At 49.6% G+C, this 24,413-nt stretch overlaps 1 protein-coding gene and 1 non-coding gene across 2 annotated transcripts in view; both read right to left on the bottom strand.

Annotated features, from left to right (window-relative positions):
• The window catches only part of LOC103189623 (dipeptidyl aminopeptidase-like protein 6), a 200,011-nt gene that overhangs the window by 144,556 nt on the left and 31,042 nt on the right, over positions 1 to 24,413 (bottom strand). The gene's annotated exons all lie outside the window — the stretch shown is intronic.
• On the bottom strand, positions 19,297 to 19,373 carry trnag-ccc. Its single transcript has one exon. It is a non-coding gene; the product is annotated as a tRNA-Gly (tRNA).

The following is a 24,413-nucleotide window of genomic DNA, read 5'->3' as shown; positions in this document are numbered from 1 at the left end:
GCGAAGTAACAACAACAACTCGCATTCATATAGCGCCCGTCACGTGGGGGTCGCGTCCCACAGAGTTTCACCAAACCTGCCCCAAAGCCAAGGTGCCAGGGAGATGGGGGAGATGGAGATGGAGAGAGAGAGAGAGGGATAGAAAGAGAGAGAGAGAGAGAGAGAGAGATGCAGTCCGCATTCCCAATGCGATCAGAGCGTTCAGCAGAGCATCCGATCTTTGGATCGAAAACTCCAGCAAAGCAGAAGTGAACGCAAACCAGAGCTGGAAGTGTTTGGCAGCTCGACAGCAAGTTCTCTCTCTCTCTCTCTCTCTCTCTCTCTCTCGCGCTCTCTCTCTATCTCTCTCTCTATCTCTCTCTCTATCTCTCTCTCAATAAGGCGCCCAGTGGCAAACCCCACAAAAAATACACAGTCACTACACTTGACGGCGTATCCCGCGAAGCGCTTTGAGGCGTCTCGAAGACGTGATCGGGCGCCGTGTCCAAGGCGAGGGTTAATTATTATTATTATTATTATTATTATTATTATTATGTTCCTATGTTGGTGTGAGTGAGGGCACCTCAAACGCGTGCTGCAGTGCCCCGCTCTGGCCACTCGCGGTACCGCAGCCGCTCTGAATTTGCACCTGGTTCACGGGCTTTTGAGCAAAAAATCCTGTGGTCTCCGACTACTACTACATTTGTTAAGATACACAGACCCTGCACTTCACAGGCTTTATTACGCTTATTGTTATTACTATCACGGTGAAGGCAGATTGCGTGCGGTTTAGGAGCAGGCAAATTCTTAACGCTGGTCTGTACTGTTAGCGTCGTGATCGTGATCCTCTCTTGTGATCTCTTGTGTTACATCTGGTTACCATATTAAAGTATTCCATTGTTATCTCTAGTAATTTCCCCACTTTGTCTGTCTGTGTGTCGGAATTGAATAGGTCTCATCACAGTGTCCCTTTGGAAATTGTTTTAAATTCACTTGATAACATTCATTCCTATCCACCAGTCTATACTGCATCTAAATTGCCTTTAGCCAATTGTTTGTTGTGGGACCAAATGCGGGTGTTTGCATATACAGCATTTCAAAGTAGCATAATATACTTATTATAAGTGGGGCCCTGTCCTGGAGCTCAGGGGTTAGAGCTCTCGCCTCGCGAGCGAGAGGACCCGGGTTCGATTCCCGGGCGGGTCAGGGCGAGACCTTGGGCAAGACCCTGTCTCGCCTAAGGTCTCTTACCGGGGGTTGGTAAGTGTTTCAACCGGTTAACCAATTTCCAATCAAGTACGAGAAAGTACAATGTAAGACACGGCCGAAAACCACTCACAGGTCAATGTTCTTTTTAAAAACACTTGAATCATGAAGGCTGTTATTTCCGTGATTGGGTCCTGATGCAAATATGCTGTGACGGTGTCTCGCTGGTCCGAAATTAACCATCGTCACTGTAGGATCACAGAATATTTCGGCGCAGAAGGAGGCCATTCGGCCCATCGTGCCTTCGGAAGAGCCACCCGATCAGCCCCACACTCCCCCCACCCCACTCTCTCTCCACATCCTTGCAAATGCTTCCTCTTCGAGTCCTTATCCAAATCCCTTTTGAAAGTTGTTGTTGAATCGGTTTCCACCCCCTGTCGGGCCGTGGGATCCAGACTGTAACCACTCTCCTGGGAAAAAAATGTCTCCTCATCTCCCCTCTGGTTCTTTGTCCAGTTATCCTAAACCTGGTTACTGACCCACCCTCCAGTGGACACAGTTTCTCCCCGATCTACTCTCCAAACCCCTCATAATTTTGAGCAGCTCTATTAAATCTGCTCTTAACCTTCTCTGCTCTAAGGAGAACAATCCCAACATCTCTGGTTCTCTCCACGTAACTGAGGTCACTCATCCCTGGTACCACCACCACCATCATCATCATCATCATAACAACATGATAATCTCTGCATTTGGTACAAGGCCTTTTGCGTCAGGAGGATGTCTCAAACTGCTTCCACAGGAGTTACTATTTCACATTTTATATATTATTATATATTTGTTATTTATATTTATTATATTTTTTTTCACAGGAGTTACTATGAAATGGAGTGTAATATGGATTTATAGGCGAATGTGGACTTGAGAAGCTGGGTGGCTTTCCCGGTCCTGACCCTGGGGCTAATATATCCTGACCCTGGGGCTAATATATCCTGACCCCACACAGTCCTGGCTGAGGCCAGCAAACTCTGCACAGACCAGGATACAAACCATCTTGTCAACGTTCAGCTGAAGGAAATTTGCGCTCATCCAGTCCCTGAGATCTGATAGGCAGAACATCAGGGGACGGGGGGGGCGCAAAGAGCGGTGGAAAAATAGAGGTGGGTGTCGTCCGCGTACATGTGGAAGTGTACCCCATGTCTGCGGATGACATCCCCAAGAGGGAGCGTGTAGATCAGAAAGAGGAGGGGGCCAAGGATGGATCCTTGGGGTACCCGCGGGTAACCAGGTGAGAGCGGGAGGAGAAGCCGTTGGTGCAGATGTACTGCTGGCGGTTTGTGAGGTAGGACTCGAACCGGGCGAGTGCGGTCCCCCTGAGGTGGATGACGGAGGAGAGGCGGGGGAGGAGGATGGCGTGATCGACTGTGTCGAACACCGCGGAGAGGTCCAGGAGGACAAGGAGGCAGAGGGAGCCCTGGTCACAGATAAAGAGGATGTCGTTTGTGACTTTCACAAGCGCAGTCCCTGTACTGTGGGCGGAAACCGGACTGGAGGGGTTCGAAGAGGGAGTGGGAGGAGAGGTGTGCGCGGAGTTGATTGGCAACAACACGTTCTAGAGCTTTTGAGAGGAACGGCAGGTTACAAATAGGGCGGTAGTGGCCGGGGTTTGAGGGATCTAGGGAGGGTTTTTTCAGGAGGGGGGTGATGACAGCAGTTTTGAGGGGGTCAGGGACTGATCCAGAGGAGAGGGACTGGTTGATGACGTCAGCCAGTAGTGGGCAGAGGAGGGGGAGCTGTGTGACCAGCAAGTTGGTGGGGAGGGGGTCGAGGCAGCAGGTGGTGGGTTTCATGTAGGTAATGGTGGGTGAGAGGGAGGAGGGAGAGATGGGGAGGAAAGAGTGTAGAAAAGGGGTGGTGGTAGGAGCAGATGATGAGGAGGGTGAGGGGGGCAGAGAGGGCGTGGTGGTGGGTGACAAGGGGCAGGTGGATGAGGCTGCCTGGCGGATGTTGAGTATTTTAGTAGAAAAGAAGTCCATGACCTCCTCGCACTTGGCCTTTGATGTGAAGATTGGGGAGGCCTGAGGGGGGGTCACGGAGGAGGTAGTGGGTGGTGGAAAAAAGGATTTTTGGGTTGTGTTCAGTCTCCGAGATGATGTTGGAGTAGAAGGCCGTTTTGTAATTCTCAGAACCTCTAACAGCCGCTGACTTAAAACCCCCCCCCCAGAGAATACTGGGCCACAGGACCTTCATGGTGTGTGTTTTAATGATGCTCTCCTGGTTCCTCCTCCAGGCTCCAAGCATCGCGGATGGAATATTAAAAGCCCTGTCGTGGACATTGATCAAACCAGACAACAAGTGAAGCGAACTGTCAGCAGCCGCAACTCTGAACCGTCGATGTTTCGCCCTCAAAACACGCCGTCAATTCGACCGCCGGTTATCCCGTGAAGCGCTTTGAGACGTCTCGAAGACGCGATCAGGCGCTGAGCAGTAAGTAGGAACCCGGTTGTTTGTCGCTCGGTGGATCTGCTTTTCCGGGGGTTAATAATCCCTTCAAATAATATTAATAATAATAATAGTAATTTGGTAACTCAATCCACATTGCTGTGCGCGATTGGCTGCCGCGTGTGTTTCGCCCACAAAATTACGTAGTCAATTCACTTGACAGTGTAACCTGTGAAGCGCTTTGAGACGTCTCGAAGACGTGATGAGACGCTGAGTCAAAGGCGAGGATTATTATTATTATTATTACCATTACTATTGTGTTGTAATGGCCCTTTCCTGGCCTTGCTTCCCCACGCTATCTTGCCCTCGTTTCCAGCTTAAGCCGGTGAGGCTGCTACAGTCATATGAGACGTGTAACCAGGACATCATACACATGAGATATGGTTGTGCTTCTCATCGTGAACAGCAGCGACCCCCACAAACAGCCGGGGATCGAAGCGACCAAATTATGTATTTATTTATTTACTTTGACGGGATTATCAGCTCCGGAAAAGCGATCCGCAACGACCGGGTTCCTACTGACTGCCGGTAGACGGAGGCGCGTGTGTGGAGTACAAGGATGATTTATCACTACGTTGAAAATGTCGCTCGTGGGAGGCAGGACAATGCTTCAGAGTAATTGACAATTATGAAGGAAAGCGAAAGTGTTTCAATGAAGCCAAGGTTGAACTCGGTTAGAATCAAACGATTTAATTCCACCTCTTACGTCTGATTTCCTCTAGTTCTTTTCGAAGGCTTTGTTCCGTGTGCAGTAATCCGCTCCATTGAAATCTATTGGTACCTTAGATAAAGGGGCTGAGCGCTAAATGCTCACCCAACTCTGCGTCTCGCTGTTCTCAATAGGACTCCATTCGGCAAGTCACATCCATCGTACTCAAGGAGGCTGCAGGACTGATGCAGCTTTCCTCGTTGGCTCCCCAACCCGGTTGTTAGTCGATTAGCTTTCCTGGGGGTAATAATCCCTTCCAAATCATTCAATAAATAAATAAATATAATAATAATAATAATAATTCGGGCACTCAACCCACGGCTGTTTGTGAGGACGCTGCTGTGCGCAATTGGCTGTACGCGTTTCGCCCACAAAACATACAGTTGTCCTGTGAAGCGCTTTGAGACGTCTCGACGACGTGATAAGGCGCTGTACCAAGTGCAAACTGTGATCACTGGGTATCAAGGGCGAGACACAGATGCGGAATCAGAATTGGCTGAAGGGATGGAAGCAGAGGGGAGGGTTTAGAATGGTAAAGGCCAATTTCAGGACAGATATCAGGAAGTTTTTCTTTACCCGGAGGGTAATCAAATCTCTCAAGCCCTTCCCTCAATCTCTCCTTCTCGGAACAGTTTGCCGGAGAAGCAGGTGCGTGTTTCTGGAGTGATCGGATTAAATGAATAATCCCGGCATTTGACACAGCGCCTCATCGCGTCATCGAGACGTCTCAAAGCGCTTCACAGGATGCACTGTAAAGGGAATTGACTATGTATTTTGTGGGTGAAATGCGGCAGCCGATTCCGCACAGCAGCGTCCCCACAAACAGCCGTGGGTTGAGTGACCTGTTTTTTTTTTGGGGGGGGGGGACGCTTCTCATGCAGACCAATCTTGTGTAACTGGACCTGTTTTCAGTGTCCCAGAGGATTGCGGGAGACGTGATAACAGTCTTCGTGATTACAAAAGGTTTTGATAGGGCAGATAGGGAGAAATTATGAGCATTGGTCAGTGAGTGTTTGACCAGAGGGTATCAATACAACTTGATTAGCAAGGGAGCTAATCAAGAGGGGGCGGGGGGGTGGCGGGGGGGGGGAGAGAATGGGAGTTGTTTGCTTTTATACGAGAGGAAGAAAGATAGACATCTCAAAAACATTAATTTATGGGGAAACAGCAGATAAATGCAACTGAACGGATTGTTCATTTAAAGGACACAAAATGAGCCAAAAGGCTTTTTTCTGTGCTGTAAATTCCTGTGGCTTTGCGGTACTCAAGGACATTGCAGTGGAACATTTAAACGTAGATAATGGAGCGCACTACCAAAGAATTTATCACGGACAATCAATATTACTGATTGCCCAGGGCCTTGGGACGTCCGTCCTCCCGACGTGAAAGGCGCGGTACAAATGTAATTTTGCTGTTGTTGTTGTTGCTGTTGCCGTTGGATTTGACCTCAATTCTCTGATTGAGGCGCCCGTGGAAAAAAAACGAACCCGAAAACGTCGGCGAGTCACCGAGCGCTTTCGCTGAGACATCAGCCAGGCCGGGGAAAAAATAAAACCGCCAGCGTCACGTGGCGCCGCACAAGCAGGAAGCGGTTCAGCGGCAGAACGAAATAACGGCAGCGACCCGCGCAAAAAAAAGGCGCTTCAGAGGACGTCACCGGACGTATAACACTCCTCCCGTTTGACGCGTCTCCGAGACGGCTCAAAGCCCTCCACGGGACCCGCCGTGAAGTGAAGTGAAGCGACTCTTTACATTTTGCGACCGAAACGCGACGGTGTACCTCACGGCGGTTCGTGCGCAGCAATGTTCCGCAAACAGCTGCGAGGAGAGCAATCCGTGTTATTTGGGGGATTGACGGCCGGGACACTGGGGCCAGAGAGAGGAAACGCCCTTCTCTTCTCCCAAACAGTGCCATGGGATGCATAATAAATTAAAATAACAAGTCAATTGTGCCGTGCACTTGCTAATTACCGAGCTTGGAGGAATAAATTATTCACTCTGCACTAATTGGTGGCTGTCAGTGGCTCGTTGAGATTTACATAAAAGGAAAATAAATGAGGAAAATCTGGAAATTTTCAAGAATAAAAGACAAATTCCTCGGGTTGAACGCTCTCGAAGACTATTGATCGCTGCGAGTAATAAATATTTATCTTTTGGGGGAGGAGAGAAAAAGGAACACAACGCAAATTGCTCCGGCTGACACACAGCCATAAAGAAGAGTTTAAGAGACATCTGTGTGTACGAAAAGCAGTTTGATTATAATTTTGAACACTATGGATGGGCAGATGCTGGAAGCGTGACGTGCTTTCTAAAACCCCGTGGAGAAAAGAGAGAGGGGCTGGGTGGTGGTGGTGGGGGGGGGTGGGGTTTGGTGGTGGGGTGGGTGTGGTGGGGGTGTGCTCGGGGGTGGGGGGATGGGAGTGGGGTGGTGGGGGGGTGGGGGGGTGGTGTGGCTTGTGGTCGGGGCGGGTAGGGGGGTGTGGGGTGGGGGGGGTGGTGTGGGGGGGGGTTCGAAGGGAAAAAAGTTCTCTTCAACTTAGAATCGTGGAATCGTAGAATCTTACAGCTCAGAAGGAGGCCATTTGGCCCATCTGTGTCGGCTCCTTGAAAGAGCTACCAACTAGCCCCACTAGCCCCACTCTTACCCCAACTAGCCCCACTAGCCCCACTCTTACCCCAACTAGCCCCACTAGCCCCACTCTTACCCCAACTAGCCCACTAGCCCCGCTCTTACCCCAACTAGCCCCACTAGCCCCGCTCTTACCCCAACTAGCCCCACTAGCCCCGCTCTTACCCCTTAGCTCTGTAAATTTTTTGCTTTTCAAATATGTATCCAAATCCCATTTTGAAAGCTGTTATCAAATCTGTTTCCACGATCCTTTCAGGCATCACATTCCAGACACGGGAACAACTCTCTGGGCAAAAAAAAATTGTTCTCGTTTCCCCTCTGGTTCTGAGGATACAGTTCAACATCCTGGTTCTCACCTTCAAAGCCCTCCATGGTCTTCCTTGCCCCCTACCTCTGCGACCTCCTAAGCCCCCACCGACCTGCCCGCTCCCTCGGCTCGGCGGGCTCTGGTCTGCTTCACGTCCCCTGCCCCACCCGCCCACCATTGGCGATCGGGCCTTCAGCCACTCTGCCCCCACCCCAGGCTCTCCTGATTGGCTCCCGTCAGCGCCTCCTCACCTCAGGCGCTGACAGCATCGCCGTCCATGGGGCTCACTCCCCCTCACTGAGCCAGTCCCGAACCTCGGTGTCTTGTTTGACCCTCAACTGTCCTTTCTACCCCACATCCGCGCCATGAACCGCTCTGCCTTCCCCACCTCCGCAACGTCGCCCGGCTCCGCCACTGTCTCACACCGCTGGCCCCCCCAAACACGCACACGCCTTCATTACTTCCAGACTCGACTGTGCAAACTCATGGCTTGCCCACTCCTCCCTCCATCCAGAACTCTGCAGCCCCTGTCCTCTCCCTTCAGCCTCGAGGCCGCCACCCTTTGGAACTGCATCCCACTTTCCCTTCATCTCGCTCCCTCCCACGCCACCTCGAAGGCCTGTCTCAAGACCCTCCTCTTCGACCGTGCCTTCGGTCGCCCTCCTACCCTCCCCGCCCTCCTCCCATGCGTGGTTGGTGGATACTTTTGTTGGTGCTGCTCTTGAGAAGGGCAGGAAATATCCTTCCAACACACACCAGAGAGAGTCAGTATTGGGTTATATATCATAAGGTTGTTAAACTCAATGCACGCGCTAAACAGCCTCACGGGTGATAATTAACACTCTTCGTTTTTCAACCCACAGGGCAGAAGGTGTGTTATCTATTACAGCACAGCACATAGTTAGTGAGATAACCCCAGCTCTGCAATTACCCACATTAATAATATAATAATACTCCCGGCATTTGACACAGCGCCTCATCACATCTTCGAGACTGTCTCAAAGCGCTTCACAGGATAACACTGTAAAGCGAATTGACCGTATGTTTTGTGGGCGAAACGCGGCGGCCGATTGCGCACAGCAGCGTCCCCCACAAACAGCGGTGGACTGAAGTGACCGATTCATTGTTCTTATTTTTTTTGAAGAGATTATCACCCTCGGAAAAGCGATCGCCAATGGACTAACAACCGGGTTCCTACTGACTGCCGGTAAACAGAGGCGCGCGTGTGTGTGTGTGTGTGTGTGTGTGGAGTGAGGAAACTTGCCCAATGTCTCGCCCCGACCTGCCCCGGGAATCGAACCCGGGTCCTCTCGCTCGCGGGGCGAGGGCTCTCTCTAACCACTCATATGGATTGGCAAGCGCTCAACTCTTGCATTACCAACTTGCTGCACCTCGCAAACGGGTCACATATACAGTTTATTTTTAGCCAACTTTCCTAAATTCAATAAATTATAAGAATATATATATATATATGTATTTTTTTTGATATACACAGTGAGTAATCTCATCACTCCAGTCCGCTGGAGCTCAGAGTCGAGCCAACAATTAAAAACAAAACACAACAAAAAAAAATCCTTTTATTGAACCACTGAAGTTCAATTCTGATTGAAGTGATTATGCAAATGTCTCAGTGAGGAACCAGCAGAGCCCCCATTGCCCCAAATCTAATCAAAAGAAACATTTGAACTCAGCTTTCTCTCATCTCTTCAGAGTCAACCCTCGGCACTGCCGTAATAATCCAATATATTCCTCAAGAGCGAGTTGGGCAAACCAGATGCGGGTTGGACTTCCACAGGGTGGGGGAAGAGGGAGGAGTTGGAGAGGCCGACAAGCAATGAGTTTGCGCAGTTGAGCTGAGATGTAATGTGAGGGTCTCGGGGGCCTGCGGAGTGAGACGATGACGGAGCCGGGCGACGTTGCGGAGGTGGGGAAGGCAGAGTGCGTCATGGCACAGATGTGGGGTAGAAAGGACAGTTGAGGGTCAAACAAGACCCCAAGGTTCAGGACTGGCTCAGTGAGGGGGAGTGAGCCCCATGGATGGTGATGCTGTCAGCGCCTGAGGTGAGGAGGTGCTGACGGGAGCCAAACAGGAGCCTCGGTCTGGTTGACGTTCAACTGTTGACTCCATGTCTGTGGGTGATTTCCCCCACAGGGAGCATGTCCAAGCTGAAGGGGGGGGGGACCAAGGACAGAACCCTTTGGACAGCGAGGAGGGCAACCAAAGGAGGTTGGTCTACGAGGGGCGATTAAATAAACTGGACAGGTTCACACTGGAGAAGAGGGTGATATGATTACGGTCTTTAAGATTCTGAAGAGACCCGATCATGTCGATCACAATAAGCCGTTTTATCTTGCGCTGAACAGTCGAACCAGAGGACACGCACGGCCTGCGATTGAAGGAGGGGGGAAATTCAGACACACACCTGGGGAAACATTATTTCGGGGAGCGAGCAGTAAACTGCTGGAACAGGTTCCCGAGGGAGAGAGAAGTTGTTGTGTGTTTCAAGAACAAACGAGATAGGTTTCCGCTAGAAAGTAATACCTCGGGGATACAGAGTGTAGTTTGGGACACGACATGTCGAGCGACGGCCGGGATGGTGGAGGGCGAACTAGACGGACTTTGGTCTAATTTCGCCAGAAAATTCTTATAATAATAACAACAATCCTCGAATTTGACACAGCGCCTCATCACGTCTTCGAGACGTCTCAAAGCGCTTCATGGGATACACCGCAAAGCCAATTGGCCGTGTATATCATGGGTGAAACGCGGCAGCCAACTGCGCACAGCAGCGTCCGTCCCCACAAACAGCCGGGGATTGAGTGACCAGTTTATTATTATTGTTTGCTTTCTAAAGGATTTATTAGCCCAGGAAAAAGCCATCCGCCCATCGCCTAACAACCGGCTTTCTCCTGCTATCATACGTGAAGGGCGCAAGCGGTTGCCGTTGCTGCTGTTGGTATCAAGAGCTGAAATGGGACATAACCCAAGCCGGGGTGGCCTGGGCTCAAACAAGAAACCTACTCGATTCTAGCGGCGGGAACTTACCACATTCCAATCCTCCCTCCTTTGCGTATAACGCACCGAGTCCCAGGCCTGATCCGCAGAGTGGTTTATTCGCTAATATCCAGAGGGATAAGGTGTGTGTGTAAATGGAGCAAAAGGGGTCGATGAGCGACCCAGCTATTTCTGCTGAAACACGAAGAGGGTCATCGAAACAAGCTAAAGCACTATTGACTTTACTGCACGAGATGGATTGGCAGAAGGAGAAAAAACCCACACTCCCCTGCAGTCTCCACTTCATTATACACGCAGGTCCGATGCCAGCGATTCATCAAACAAGTAGAATAATAGATGTCTGTAGTAAATCTGGCCAGAGCAGAGAGTCTTTGCTGGGATCGATATGTCTGTGAGTGCCTGTGCGTGAGTGTGTGCGCGTGCGCGTGTGTGCGTGTTTTTTCAATCGTAATGCACATCCTTCCAACGCGTCCCGAAGAAGAGATCGCTCGCCTTCCAATTACTTGCCGTTCTGCGGCACTTTTTTCTCGAGCCGTAAAACCCGTGGGATTGTCACACGCGTAACCACACGCGCACACGCGAGAGCGCGCGCGAGCGCACAACCAGCACAACCCGCGGCAGTTTACCTGTGTTTGCTGCCGATAGCAAAGGGACTCCGAACCCATTGGAATAATTAAAAAAGGCCTTTCCGGCATCGAGCTCGCCAGCGCCGCACTCGTTCGTCAACGGTTCGGAATCGATAGCACGCGCACAATTACTGTGCAGCGGAAGCGGCGACGGGCGTTTGATTATGAAATTACAAGCGGTCAGAATCAACGACAATGACATCGTGGCTGAGTCACCGAAGCCGCTGCCCAATCTTAAACAGCGGCAAATAATGATCCTCGCGTTTGATACAGCGCTGAGTCGAGACGTCTCAAAGGACACACACCGTGAAGCGTAGCGACCGCACGTTTCGTGGGCGAAACGCGGCAGCCCATTTGCGCACTAGTGGTTACGAAGCCTCAGGACTCCTGTAGTGTATTGAACACCTCACAGCTCTCCGTACAATTGAGTTCCACTAGACTTTGAAGTCCAAAAACAATCGTTACGCAGGCAAACAGTTCAGCTAATCTCTGCCAGTGGCGTCCCACACACAGTAACGAGATGAATAGCCAATTCATCTTGTTTTCTGCTAAAGTTACACGAATACCAGGCAGGACATCGGCAGCACTCTGCTCCGCTTCGAGACCTGGAGTTCCATAAAACGGTTACGGCACAGACACTGGCCGTTTTTATACCTCTGCGTCCTGTCCAACAATCCTCCAAACAGATGTCATCACAGTAAAAATAATAATAATAATAATAATAATCCTTCCATTTGATACAGCGCAGCAGTGTCCCCACAAACAGTCGTGGATTAAGTGACCAAATTATTATTACTTTTTCTTTTTGACGGAATTATTACCCCCGGAAAGCGATCCGCCGATCAACTAACAATCGGGTTCCTACTGACTGCCGGTAAACAGGCGCGTGTTGTGTGTGTGTGTGTGGGTGTGTGTGGAGTGAGGAAACTTGCCCAAAGTTTCGCCCCGACCTGCCCGGGAATCGAACCGCTCTGGTCAATAACGCTACAGGACTCCACGTAGTCACTGCACGTTACAGTACGCAAGACAATTGGAGCAAATGAAACTAAAAAATTCCTTACGCTCGATACAGCGCCTTTCACGTCAGGAGGACGTCCGATGCGAAAGGCGCTGTTCGAGTGCAAGGATTCCTTCATCGATTTTGACACTTTCTGATGGAAAATTAATCTCCGGTAAAGACCCTTGTAAATTGTTGTTTGACAATTTAAATCTATCGTCACCTTTGCTGTTCTCCCGTCACAGTTGGGAGCAACATCCTCGCCAGCAAATCATTGAGACAGGACGCCACTTCCTGAACAGTAGTAATAATCGTAATCATAATAATAATCTTCGAGACGTCACAAAGCGCTTCACAGGATACAAATGGAAGGTTTATTAGGAGTCGGAAACTGTCAACAGAAACAAGGCATTTGCATTTCCTGGCCCTGTGGCGTGTCAAACGGTCTCAAAGTCCAGTAATTAACGTCAACAGAGCAGTGGTTCTGTGCCTCTCACGGCTCCACAAACAGCCATGAGGTTGAACGCCCAATTGATCGCGAGGACTGACAGCCTCACACAACCAGAAAGAAACACCCATTTCTTTCGAGAATTACAACACAACTCACATTAATATCCATAAGCTCACAAGATTGGGTTTGGATGAAAAATCCTACCACCTCCACCTGCCCCCTACCCACCCCTACCCTGCCCTCCTGACCCCAACTCCCAGCTCGGGTCCCAAACCCCCGAATCGTCCCCTGGGGTGTCTTTCTGACGTGAAGGGAAGGCGTCATTTGCTTTTTTTTTTCATTTGAATCACGGTGAGATCTATCCCAAAAGTTCCTTTAGAAGCAACCTGAAACATGTCTTCCATTGGAGATGATAATGATTTGATACAGCACCTGATCGCGTCATCAAAACATCTCGAAGCAGAATTTTACTGCAGTGGGCGAATGCAGCAGCCAATTTGCACACTGCAATATCCCACCAGCAGCTACGAGGCGAATGGCTGAATTTTATCTGGGGGACTGTTGGCCAGGACACAGGGAGGGAGAGGGGAAATCCTCCTTTTTTTAGAAGTACCGAGAGATCTTTAACATCCACCCGAACGGGCAGACAGGCCCTCGGCTCAGCGGCTTATTATCTGACAGTAACAATAATAATGATGACAATAATGATGATAATAATCCCGGCATTCGACACAGCGCCTGATCACGTCTTCGGGACGACTCAAAGCGCTTCGCGGGATACTCTTGTCAAGTGAATTCTTTGTATATTTTGTGGGTGAAACGCGGCGGCCGATTGCGCACAGCAGTGTCCCCACTGTGTTGTTGTTGTAGTTGTTGTGGTGTTGTCGTCGTTGTGGAGCACTCGCCTCGCGAGCGAGAGGACCCGGGTTCGATTCCCGGGCAGGTCAGGGCGAAATGTAGGGCAAGCTTCCTCACTCCACACACACACACACACACACGCACGCGCGTCTCTGTTTACCGGCAGTCAGTAGGAACCCGGTTGTTACTCGATTGGTGGATCTCTTTCCGGGGGTAATAATCCCTTCAAAATAAATAATAATAATTTGGTCACTTCAACCCGCGGCTGTTTGTGGGGACGCTGCTGCGCGCAACTGGCTGCCGTGTTTCGCCCACAAAATATAGTCACTACACTTTACAGTGTATATTCTGTGAAGCGCTTTGAGTCGTCCTGAAGACGTGACGAGGCGCTGTGTCAAATGCAGGGATTGCTGTTAGTATTATTGAGTGTGCTCCCGACATTTTACAGTGATATTTAAAAGGAATGATTGAATCGATGGTTATGGAGTGCCTGATGCTGAATTCAATAAACAACCTTTTGACCCCCAGGGGGGTTAATTTCCACGTTACTTTAGCGTTGCCGAGATGTGAAGGAACCACCGTGGAGATGGCTCTGTGCGCGCATTACAGATTCGGAGTCGGGACAAATTAGATCTCAGTGAAGCGGATTATTCAATTCGAACCCAAAGGGCCAAGATAGGAGCTGAATTTATTCCTAATATGTGTACACTCACTGACGAGGCAGAAAGTGGTGGAGCGGCACACGCCAGGAATAAAAACCTTGTTCTCTCAATCACTCTGTGTGATGAACAGTGATGTCCCTAATCTCTGATTTACAGAGGAGCAACTGCACAGTTCTGAGCAGCAGTGAAAGTCCTGACTCCAGTCCCTGACTCGCTCAGATATATACCGCGAGGAAGGAATCATACGCACACACACACACACACAGCGATACAATACACAATTTAACTTGTCTAATAATAATAATAATCCTTGCGTTTCGCCCACAAAGTACACAGTCAATTCACTTTGCGGCGTATCCTGTGAAGCCCTATGAGACGTCTCGAAGACGTGATAAGGCGCTGCGTCAAATGGAAGGACTATTATTATGATCCATTGAATAGGATAGCGTCTCGGAGCTCTGCACAGCGGTGGGGTTAAGACTCCGAGCAAAGGGGAAGAGAGGGAGGCGGGGGTTGGACATAGTCGCGGTCGATGCAGTCGGTTTTTAAGGTAGGGTTTTGAAGATAGATAAAGACAGCCCAAAAGGCGGAGGGATTGAGGCAGGGAGTTAGGGACTTAGTTAAGGCTGAAGACACGGCCACTACACCTCGTGCTTCCCCCGATCAACTCACCCCCAAAACTCCAAACCGCCGCGATAGCAAATAAAATACAATTGGCCTAAACAACAACAACAAGATTACATTTGCATAGCGCCTTTCACATCACACTCATCGAGCACCAGCCTCGGCTGAGATGCAAAATGCTGACTCTTTTGCTCGTGTGTGTGTGTGTGTGCGTGTGCGTGTGCGTGTGTTTATTTTTACTCGCACAACCACTGACTTGCTCGCTCTAACCTGGAAAGCAGAACTGAACTGTTTGCGTTCAGGTTCAAAGCAAGATAATAATAATAATAATGCTAATAATCCCGGCATTTGACACAGCGCCTGATCACGTCGTCGACACGGCTCAAAGCGCTTCACAGGATACGCTGTAAAGTGCAATGACTGTGTACCTTGCGGGCGAAAGGCGTCAAGTCACTTGCGCACAGCAGCGTCCCCACAAACAGCCGTGGATTGAGTGAGCAAATTATTATTATTATTTTTTCGAAGGGTTTATTACTGATCAACAATCGACTAACAACCGGGTTCCCACTGACTGCCGGTAAACACAGGCGTGTGTGTGTGTGTGTGTGTGTGTGTGGAGTGAGGAAACTTGCCCAATGTCTCGCCCTGACCTGCCCGGGAATCGAACCCGGGGTCCTCTCGCTCGCGAGGCGAGGGCTCTAACCCCTGAGCTCCAGAGACTCCACTCCACAAAGCAAACTCGCGAGGATCTGGAAAATACGTACGGTTTTGCAGGCGGTCGCGGTGGTTTTGGTGATTACTCGCGGGTGAGTCGCTATCATGGCTGAGCACGTCCTGGATTTGGAAACTCGGGGAGAAACCCGGCACCTGTCAATCCCACGGCATAATTCCCCGAGCGAGCGAGCGAGCCTTGTCCTAACACAATGCGGATCTGCGTACACTCAGCCACTGAATCAATCACAGCCCCAAACGTCTTGTCAACCGCATAATGTAATCCATTCCGAACAGACCCTTGCTCTTGCGTGCGAGTGCGTGTGTTGTTGTTATTAAGAGCTTTCTCATCTCTTTGCTCTCCCTATTTTTCACTGAACTCCTGGAACTTGTCGTGGCTCCCTTTCACGTTGGTGGGGGAAGGTCCCAAAAGCGCTCCGCGGGACTTACGGCAATGTGTAGTGACTGGGCATCATGCAAGACCAGAAAAAAAAGGAGCTGGTGTGGGACTCAGTAAATCAGTGGCAGAGAGAAAGGAGTCAATCTAGAGCTGGAGTCGAGTCCTGTAGCTCAGTGGTTAGAGCACTCGCTTTGCAAGTGAGAGACCTGAGCTCAATTCCCGGCAGAGGGCGAAACCTCGGGCAAGTTTCCTTACTCCACACAGAGCCTAATAATAATCCCTCCAAAACCAAAAACAATAATAAATTGGTCATTTTCAATCTACGACTGTTTGTGGGACATTGCTGTGCGCAATTGGCTGCCGCGTTCGCCCACAAATATACAGTCAATTCACTTTACAGTGTGTTCTGTGAAGCGCTTTGGGACGTCCTCCCGACGTGAAAAGCGCTGTATCAAATGCGAGGATTATTATTATTATTATAGTCAGAAGGAAACTTGCCCAATGCTTCGCCCTGACCTGCCCGGGAATCAAACCCGGGTCCTCTCGCTTGCGAGGCGAGAGCTGAGCTCCAGCGGACTCCAAACTTGGACGGGAGAAGCGAGGGAAGAAAGGGTTGTCCGCCGTTTCTCTGGGCTGAAGCCCAGGCCGGTGTAGCCTAACCTAAACCTTGGTTTTGAAAGTTACTTCGAGGCTCTGCCACGTACGTCTCTCTCTCTCTCTGTCTCTCTCTCTCTGTGGTTTTTTTAAATCAGTTTTCCTCCAGCCCGGGTTGTACATCACACTTTATTATTTGGAACGCCGCTCAAGACGGCGGGTAATAAATCGTCCCAGTCGCTTTCGGAGCCGGGCCAGAAAAGGTCAGAGCTTCGAGCATTTTTTTCTCCCCCCTATTTTATTGCCAGATGCTGTCGGGGCTTCGGGGCAGAAAAGACTGTTAGAGATGCAGAGGAACCAGCTCCCTCCTCTCGCCCGGACACCGACCTGCTCCGGGTCCAACACACTCATCGTACCCCTCCCCACCACTACGCAAACCCCCCCCCACCCTTTGGCGGTCAGCCATTCAGCCTCTCTGCCCCCCCGCACTCTATCCCGCAATCCCTCCGCCTCACCCCCTCTCTCTTGCCTCCTTCAAGCCCCGTCTAAACACCTTCCTTTTCGACCGTGCTTTTGCCCACCGCACACCCCCCACCACACCCCCACCCCTCCTGACCCCCAACTCGGGCCCCAAACCCCTGATTGTCCAGCGCCCTGGGACGTCTTTCCGACGTGAATAGGGCGCCTCTCAGACACGTCCTTTCCAACCCACACAGGAGATAGCGTCAGGTCCGGTGACTGTGTGTGTTTTGCGGGTGAAACGTCCCTGAGGTGAATGAAGCGAGGGACCCAATTTTATTTGGGGGATTGTTGGACAGGACACCCAGAGAGAGAGAGAGAGAGACACACAGAGAGACACAGAGAGAGAGAGGGACAGCGAGAGGAGACACAGAGAGAGACAGAGAGAGACACAGACAGAGACAGAGAGAGACACAGAGAGAGACACAGAGACTTATGAATTTGCAAGTTTAAGCTGCTTCTCTGTAAATTCCTTTCACTTAAGTGACAGCTTTACAAAGAGGTTGGAGGGTGACCAACAACAACAAAACAACAACAACAAAAACAACTACAAATTACATCTCGTCCTCCTGGTGGGATTGATTCACTACGCGGTGTATTTTTTGCAGCCGAAACGCAGTGCAGATGTTACCCGGACGATTTGTTTCTTCGGGCCAAGGATATTGAAGAGATAAAAATGCAAAAGGTCCTGTTGCGATCTCTCACGATCTATTGCGAACGATGGGGATTTTTTTGTGTGCGTGTGTGTGTGTGTGCGTGGGGCAGGGGTGGGTGGGTGGGGGGGGGGGAAAGGGGAACGAGGACATCTTCCTCATGGTTCAGGGCGTGAGCTTGGTCCGAGACACAGCAGCGGCGGTGGTGGGGTGGGGGGGGCGGAGGGCAATCAATTTACTGAGCGGATAATTCAGTTACCTCCAGAGAACATGAGCCGAGATGTGATTTACCCACAGCAGCTCGGAGCTGGTTCTGACTCGGTAAAGTTCAGTCACCGATCATCTTACGACAGTGTCCGCAGTACCAGATGGATTTACATAAAGGAGTGTGTCAGTCGGACTGCGGGACTGAGGGGGGAAGGGACTGTGAGATGGATTTCCAGAGGGGCTGAAGGTCCATCCGCTGATTGTGGGGCGGGCGGTTGTGTGTGTGTGTGTGTGGGGGGGGGGGGGGTGGGGAGCTGAGCGGAGGGAGCGGGCGGAGCAGTGAAGGTTTGGTAGGTGTCGAAGAAGAAGAAGGGTTGGGGCAAGGCTTTGAAAATGCGGGCAAAGGTCTGGAAGTCGATCCTCGCGGGGAGGGGGAGCCAGGGAGAGCGCGGGTGAATAGTCGGAAACTTGCGGAGGGAAGAGTTGGGAAGTCCGGTGAGCAAAGCGGGGTGGGGGGGGGGGGGGGTCAGCAGAGTCAAGTCCAGACATAGCTATAATGATAACGATAATCCTTGCATTCGACACAGAGCGTTATCGCGCCTTCGTGACGTCTCAAAGCGCTTTCACACAATCTACGGTGAAGTGTAGTGACTGTGTACTTACGCTTCATAATAAAATCCTGTGGTATTAAAAATATATATACACATATCTGAATCATAAAATATTCCAAGTGATATTACTTTTATTGCAGTAATCGTTGCGGCATCATGAAATATTAACGGGTTGCAATTTTGAAACCAAAGTTAATAAAAAAAAAGGTAGAAATGGATGATATTAAAAATAAATAGCAGCACTTACTGGTGACACGAGGCACAAATCGAAAGGACGCGGCAGTTCCTCTCTCCCAACAATCTCCCCAGAGAAGATGGGTCGTTTTATTCATGGCTGTTTGTGGACCCTTGTTGGCATTCGCCCCCAAAATACACTGACAAATTCACTTTACAGTCCATTCTATGAAGCGCTTTGAGACGTCTCGGAGACGTGATCAAGCGCTGTATCAAAGGATTATTATTATTATTATTATTTTAGAATAAACCCTGTGAAGAGTCGCGAGACGGTTTCACTCATGTGAAGGGCACTGCAGCAAATTAATTATCGTGCGAGAGTTATTTATTTACAGCGCCTTTCACGGCGAGAGGATGTCTCAAAGTGCTTCACAGATTTACTGCAAAGTGTAGCGGCTGTGTGTTTTGAAGGCGCACATCTAGATACAGAGCATCTATTGTACAAAATAAAAATAATAATAATGACAATCCCGGCATTTGACACAGCGCCTCATCACGTCTTCCAGACGTCTCAAAGCGCTTCAGAGGATACGCTGTAAAGTGAATTGACTGTGTATTTTGGGGGTAAAATGCAGCAGCCGATTGCGCACAGCGGCGTCCCCCACAAACAGCCGCGGGTTGAGTGACCGAATTATTATTAATTCATGTTTTTAGAAAGAAGTATTATCCCTCAGAAAAGCGATCCGCCAATCGACTAACAACCGGGTTACTATTGACTGCCGGTAAACAGAGGCGCGTGTGTGTGTGTGTGTGTGTGTGTGTGTGTGCGTGTGTGTGCGGAGTGAGGAAACTTGCCCAATGTCTCGCCCTGACCTGCCCGGGAATCGAACCCGGGTCCTCTCGCTCGGGAGGTGAGCGCTCTAACCCCTGAGCTCCAGGGACTCCACTTTGATGGGTCGAACAGCCTCATCCAGTACAGCGTTTCGCTGTGTTCTTGTCGTTCCATCTGCCCACCTGTCACTAATTTATCTCCAAACAATAGGACAGCAGTGAAATGAAACAAACTAATAGCCAGTGAGCAGTTAAATCCAGGCATTTACCATCAGCTGAAAGCACTCTGAACAGCGCTAAAGTGGAGAGTCCTTTAAAATATCCTCAAACTTTGCTCTGAAAACCATCAAAATGATTGCTTAAGGATTGTTTCAGCCTCAACTGGAACTGCAGCGATCGATCTGGACCCTACCGCTGTGTGTGAATTGTTGCTGGAAACCGCTTGAGTGTTTTAAACGACTGCACATAAAGATTGCCTGACTGTGTCACAAAGATGGTGTGAAGCAAGGCACTGCTGTCTCATCGGAGGCAGTCAAGCCTCCTCTGGGCAGATAATAATAATAATAATATTAATAATACTCCTGGCATTTGAGGCAACACCTCATCACGTCTTCGAGATGTCTCAAAGCGCTTCGCAGGACGCGCCGTAAAATGAATTGACTGTGTGTTTTGTGGGCGAAACGCGGCAGCCGATCGCGCACAGCGACGTCCCCACAAACAGCCGTGGGTTGAAGTGACCGATTTATTATTATTATGCATTGTTATTTTGAAGGGATTATTATTATTACTCCTGCGAGGCGAGCGCTCTAACCACTATTATTATTAATAAAATCGATCCGCCGATCGACTAACAACTACTTATTACTATTATTATTAACCGTTATTGCCGACTCAGCAATTGTTAGTTATTATTAGTTATTAGTTATTAATTTGTTTTCGGCTGTTAAGCGAGGCGACGGGTTTCTGCGGGTACCAGACACACGGCCGAACAAATGTAAACTCCTTCGAGATTATCACTGTGTCACGGCAAGCCCAGGGGTGTCAGGAACTGCCGAGCCTCGTGGTGAACCGTCGGCGACTTATCTCTCCTTTTAAAAACTCAATGAAAACTCAAAACTCCCCCTGTGAATCCCCGGCGGCAACGAATTGATCAAAGCTCACAGGCCTCTCCGTTAGTTGTGCGAGGGCGGTTTATCTCACTGTCCATCCGCAAAGGGTGCGCGTGTGTGCGCATGTGTGTGTGTGCGTATGTGTGTGCATGCGTGTGTGCGTGTGTGTGAGTGCGTGTGCATGAGTGTGTGTGCGTGCATGCGTGTGCGTGCAAAACAATAAAATAATAAATAATCAACCCGCGTTGTACATCGATGCGAGCGTTTAAAAGAAAGATGTATTGTGACCTACAGGAACAAACGGCAGCTCTTAAGGCAATTTATAATAATAATAATAGTAGTAATAATAACCCTTATGTTTGGAATAGCGTCTTCTACAACAACAACTTGCACTTATATAGCCCCTTCTCCACGCTGGGTAACGTCTCAGAGCACTTTCTACGTCAGGAAAGACACCCCAATGTGCGTTCTCCCCGCCCGCCCCCTCACCCCCTCCTCGGCTTCCGTTTACCCAGCAGTAAAGTGGTTGTTAGTCGACCGGCGCATCGCGTTTCCTGGGGTTAATAATTCCTTCCCCCAAAAAATGAATAAATGCATAATAGTAATAAAAAAATAGTTTCAGTCACAAAACACACAGTCACCACACTTTACGGCAAAAGACGTGATCAGGCGCTGTGTCAAATGCCAGGATTATTATGATTATTATTATTAATTTGGGTGTCCGCACAGTACCGTGAGGCACTTTGGATGTCCTCCGTACATGAAAGGCGTTGTATAAATGTAAATTAGTGATATTGTTTAAAGCCCTAAATGCTGAGCAATGGGTATCATCGAAACCTTTCGGATGGAAACTTGGGTGACAACGATTTTTTTAAAAAAAATGCTGTATCTGCATTTACTGTAAATGCGATCAAGTTATTGTTCTCAAAAGCTTTCAGGAACGCAAAAAAGATTGATTTCGAAGGCACTACTTCATTCATTCCAAGACCTGTGTAAATGTGTAAACCTGTGTAGACCTCCTCTCTCTCTCACACACACACACACATACACACACACTACAAGGACACACACAACACACACATACCATGCACACACCACACGGACACACACAACACACACATACCATGCACACACCACACGGACACACACAACACACACATGTCATGCACACACACACACACACACACACAGAAGCCATGAAAGTGAGGGATTTATAATAATAATAATCCCGGCATTTGACACAGCGCCTGATCACGTCTTCGAGATGTCTCAAAGCGCTTCACAGGACACGCCGTAAAGTATAGTGACTGTGTGTGTTGTGGGCGAAACGCGGCAGCCAATCGTGCACAGCAGCGTCCCCACAAACAGCCGTGGGTTGAGTGATTGATTTATTATTATTATTTTTATCTTGAAGGGATTATTACCCCTGGAAAAGCGATCCGTCAATCGACTAACAACTGAGTCCCTACTGACTGCCGGTAAACAGAGGCGCGTGTGTGTGTGTGTGTGTGTGAGTGTGGAGTGAGGAAACTTGCCCAATGTCTCGCCCTGACCTGCCCGGGAATCGAACCCGGGTCCTCTCGCTCGCGAGGCGAGGGCTCTAACCCCTGAGCTACAGGACAGGACTCCACTCAGCCCGCGGCTGTTTGCGGGGGACGCTGCTGTGCTCAATTGGCTGCCGCGTTTCGCCCACAAAATATACAGTCACGTCATTCCGCAGTGTATCCCGTGAAGCGCTATGTCAGATTAACATTTTATATATCACAACAATATAATACTAATCCTTGCGTTTGACATGACGCCTTGTCACGTCTTTGAGACGCCTGAAAGCGCTTCACAGAAGATATTTGTCTCTCTCTCTCTCTCTCTCGCGCGCTTTACAATCCGGGCGCGTGATCTGCAAAGAGATCTTTTTGAACTCTCAGACCCGGGGTAGAATTCTGCACCCCCTCAGCAAGAAAGCAGATCCGCCTTGAAATCATACTTGATCTGCGGGCTGGCCAACGATTCAGGAGGTGGAGAATTTTTTTTTTTTTTTTTTTAACGAGTGAGATCGGATAAACATCTTCATTCCTGTCGGTGGCCACGGCGCCTCGCTGGACGGATTGACAGCGTGCGAATGATCCGCTCGGTTTCATTTACGGCCATGTCCGTCGCGTGCCGCTGCAAGGCCTGACGAATCATCTGCGCCTAAAGCCAAGGCAATCACAAAACCCTTCGGATCGTTTAATGACCGAAGGACTGAACATCTCTTTCCCGCTGCACTTTTTTCGTGCGCTCCCGACAGCGTTGTCAGAAGGCCCCCCCTCCCCCCCCCCCCCCTTGGAAGGTTGTGCAAGTCTGCGGGTGATTTATTGCAGCGTCGCAGAAATTGAATGGAAAGGAGTAACTATTCACAGGCACCTCCGAAGAGTACAGATATAAGCACTCTCTCTCGACTCTCTCTCTCTCTCTCTCTCTCTCTCCCTCCGCGAGGCAAGTCAGACCTGAAGACAAAGTCGAAATTCACAGCCACTCGAATTCCCGCATTTGTCTTCATATGTTTCGGTTCGAATTTGGAATATATCGGTTTGAGAGACTCGTTGCTTTGGAAAAGCCGCCGGTGATATAGTGGCCCTTCTGTCCCTGATTGCTGCCACTTCGCTTGGAGTGTCCCTGCGTGGGTTCCTCTTCCGTTATGGTGAGCACTGAGCCAGCAACCGTTAAACAAGACTCTGACTTGGTTACTCCGGGCTGTCAGTAGGGACCCGGTTGTTCGGTTTACCACTGGTAATAACTCATTAAAAGAAAACATGTGGTCGCTCAACCCGCGGCTGTTTGCGGGGACGTCGCTGGGTGCAATTGGCTGCCGCGTTTTTCGCCCACAAAACACACGGTCGCTACACTTTGCGGTGTATCCTGCGAAGCGCTTTGGGGCGTCTCGACGACGTGATAAGGCGCTGTGTCGAATGCCAGGATTACTATTATCATCTTCCCTTTCTCCCCTTCGCTTGGCAACTGAAACGGTACTGTGAATCACTCCAAAATATTCTCTTCCCCGAAGGGCGCTGTTTAGGTGCAGCTCTCTGTTGCTCTTTGGAAAACCTTCCTTCCTAATCCTAATACATCCCTTTACATTTCTAATCCAACTCTGGTACCCTTCTCTGCTCATTAGTCTATTTGGACGTAGCTGAGGTGCCTTCCTCACTAATCATTCCCTAAATGCTTCGCTAACTAGGGATCTCCCAACCTCCACAGTTGTTTCAATTAACCTTTTTCATCTCGTTTCTCATTTCCGGGAAGTCTGCACTGCACCGAAGCCACAGCTACATCATCCGTGACATGTGTGTATGAGCGCATGTTTACGACACTCACTGGGTATACAATAATCCTTGCATTTCGTACGATGCCCTTCACACCGGAGAAGAACATCTCAAAGCCCTTTGCGGTTACTTACCGTAAAGTATTTTGGATTAAGTGTGTGCTTTTGTATGAGAACGTGGCAGTCAGTTTGTGAGTGCTGATCTGACCACAAACACAAAGGAAGTAAATAATAGTAATGATAATAATCCCGGCATTTGACACAGCGCCTCATCACGTCTTCGAGACGTCTCAAAGCGCTTCGCAGGATACACTGCAAAGTGAATTGACTTTGATTCCCGGGAGGGGCGAAAGGTTGGGCAAATTTCTTTACTCCACACACACTGTTTACTCAGTAGTCAGTAGGAACCCGGCGGTTGTTAGGCGATTTGCGGATCGCTTTTCCAGTGGTAATAATTGCTTCAAAATAAATAATACCCGCGGCTGTTTACGGGGTCGCTGCTGTGCGCAATTGGGTGCCGCGTTTCGCCCACAAAATACACAGTCAGTTTACTTTACAGTGTATCCCGTGAAGAGCTTTGAAGACGTGATGAGGCGGCGTTATCAAATGCAAGGATTATTATTATTATTATTAATGATTCGTCCAAACCTCCAACACCTTAGTACTGTCCCCCAACATTGCATCAGAGAGAGAGGGAGAGCGACTGTCTAAACTTGGGTGTGAGTTCAAAGTCCTGGCTT

This window comes from Callorhinchus milii, unplaced genomic scaffold, assembly GCF_018977255.1.
Source record: "Callorhinchus milii isolate IMCB2004 unplaced genomic scaffold, IMCB_Cmil_1.0 Scaffold2, whole genome shotgun sequence".
NCBI classification, from domain to species: Eukaryota; Metazoa; Chordata; class Chondrichthyes; order Chimaeriformes; family Callorhinchidae; genus Callorhinchus; species Callorhinchus milii.
The sequence above is the reverse complement of the archived record's forward strand: the minus strand, read 5'-3'. Positions and strand labels throughout refer to the sequence as shown.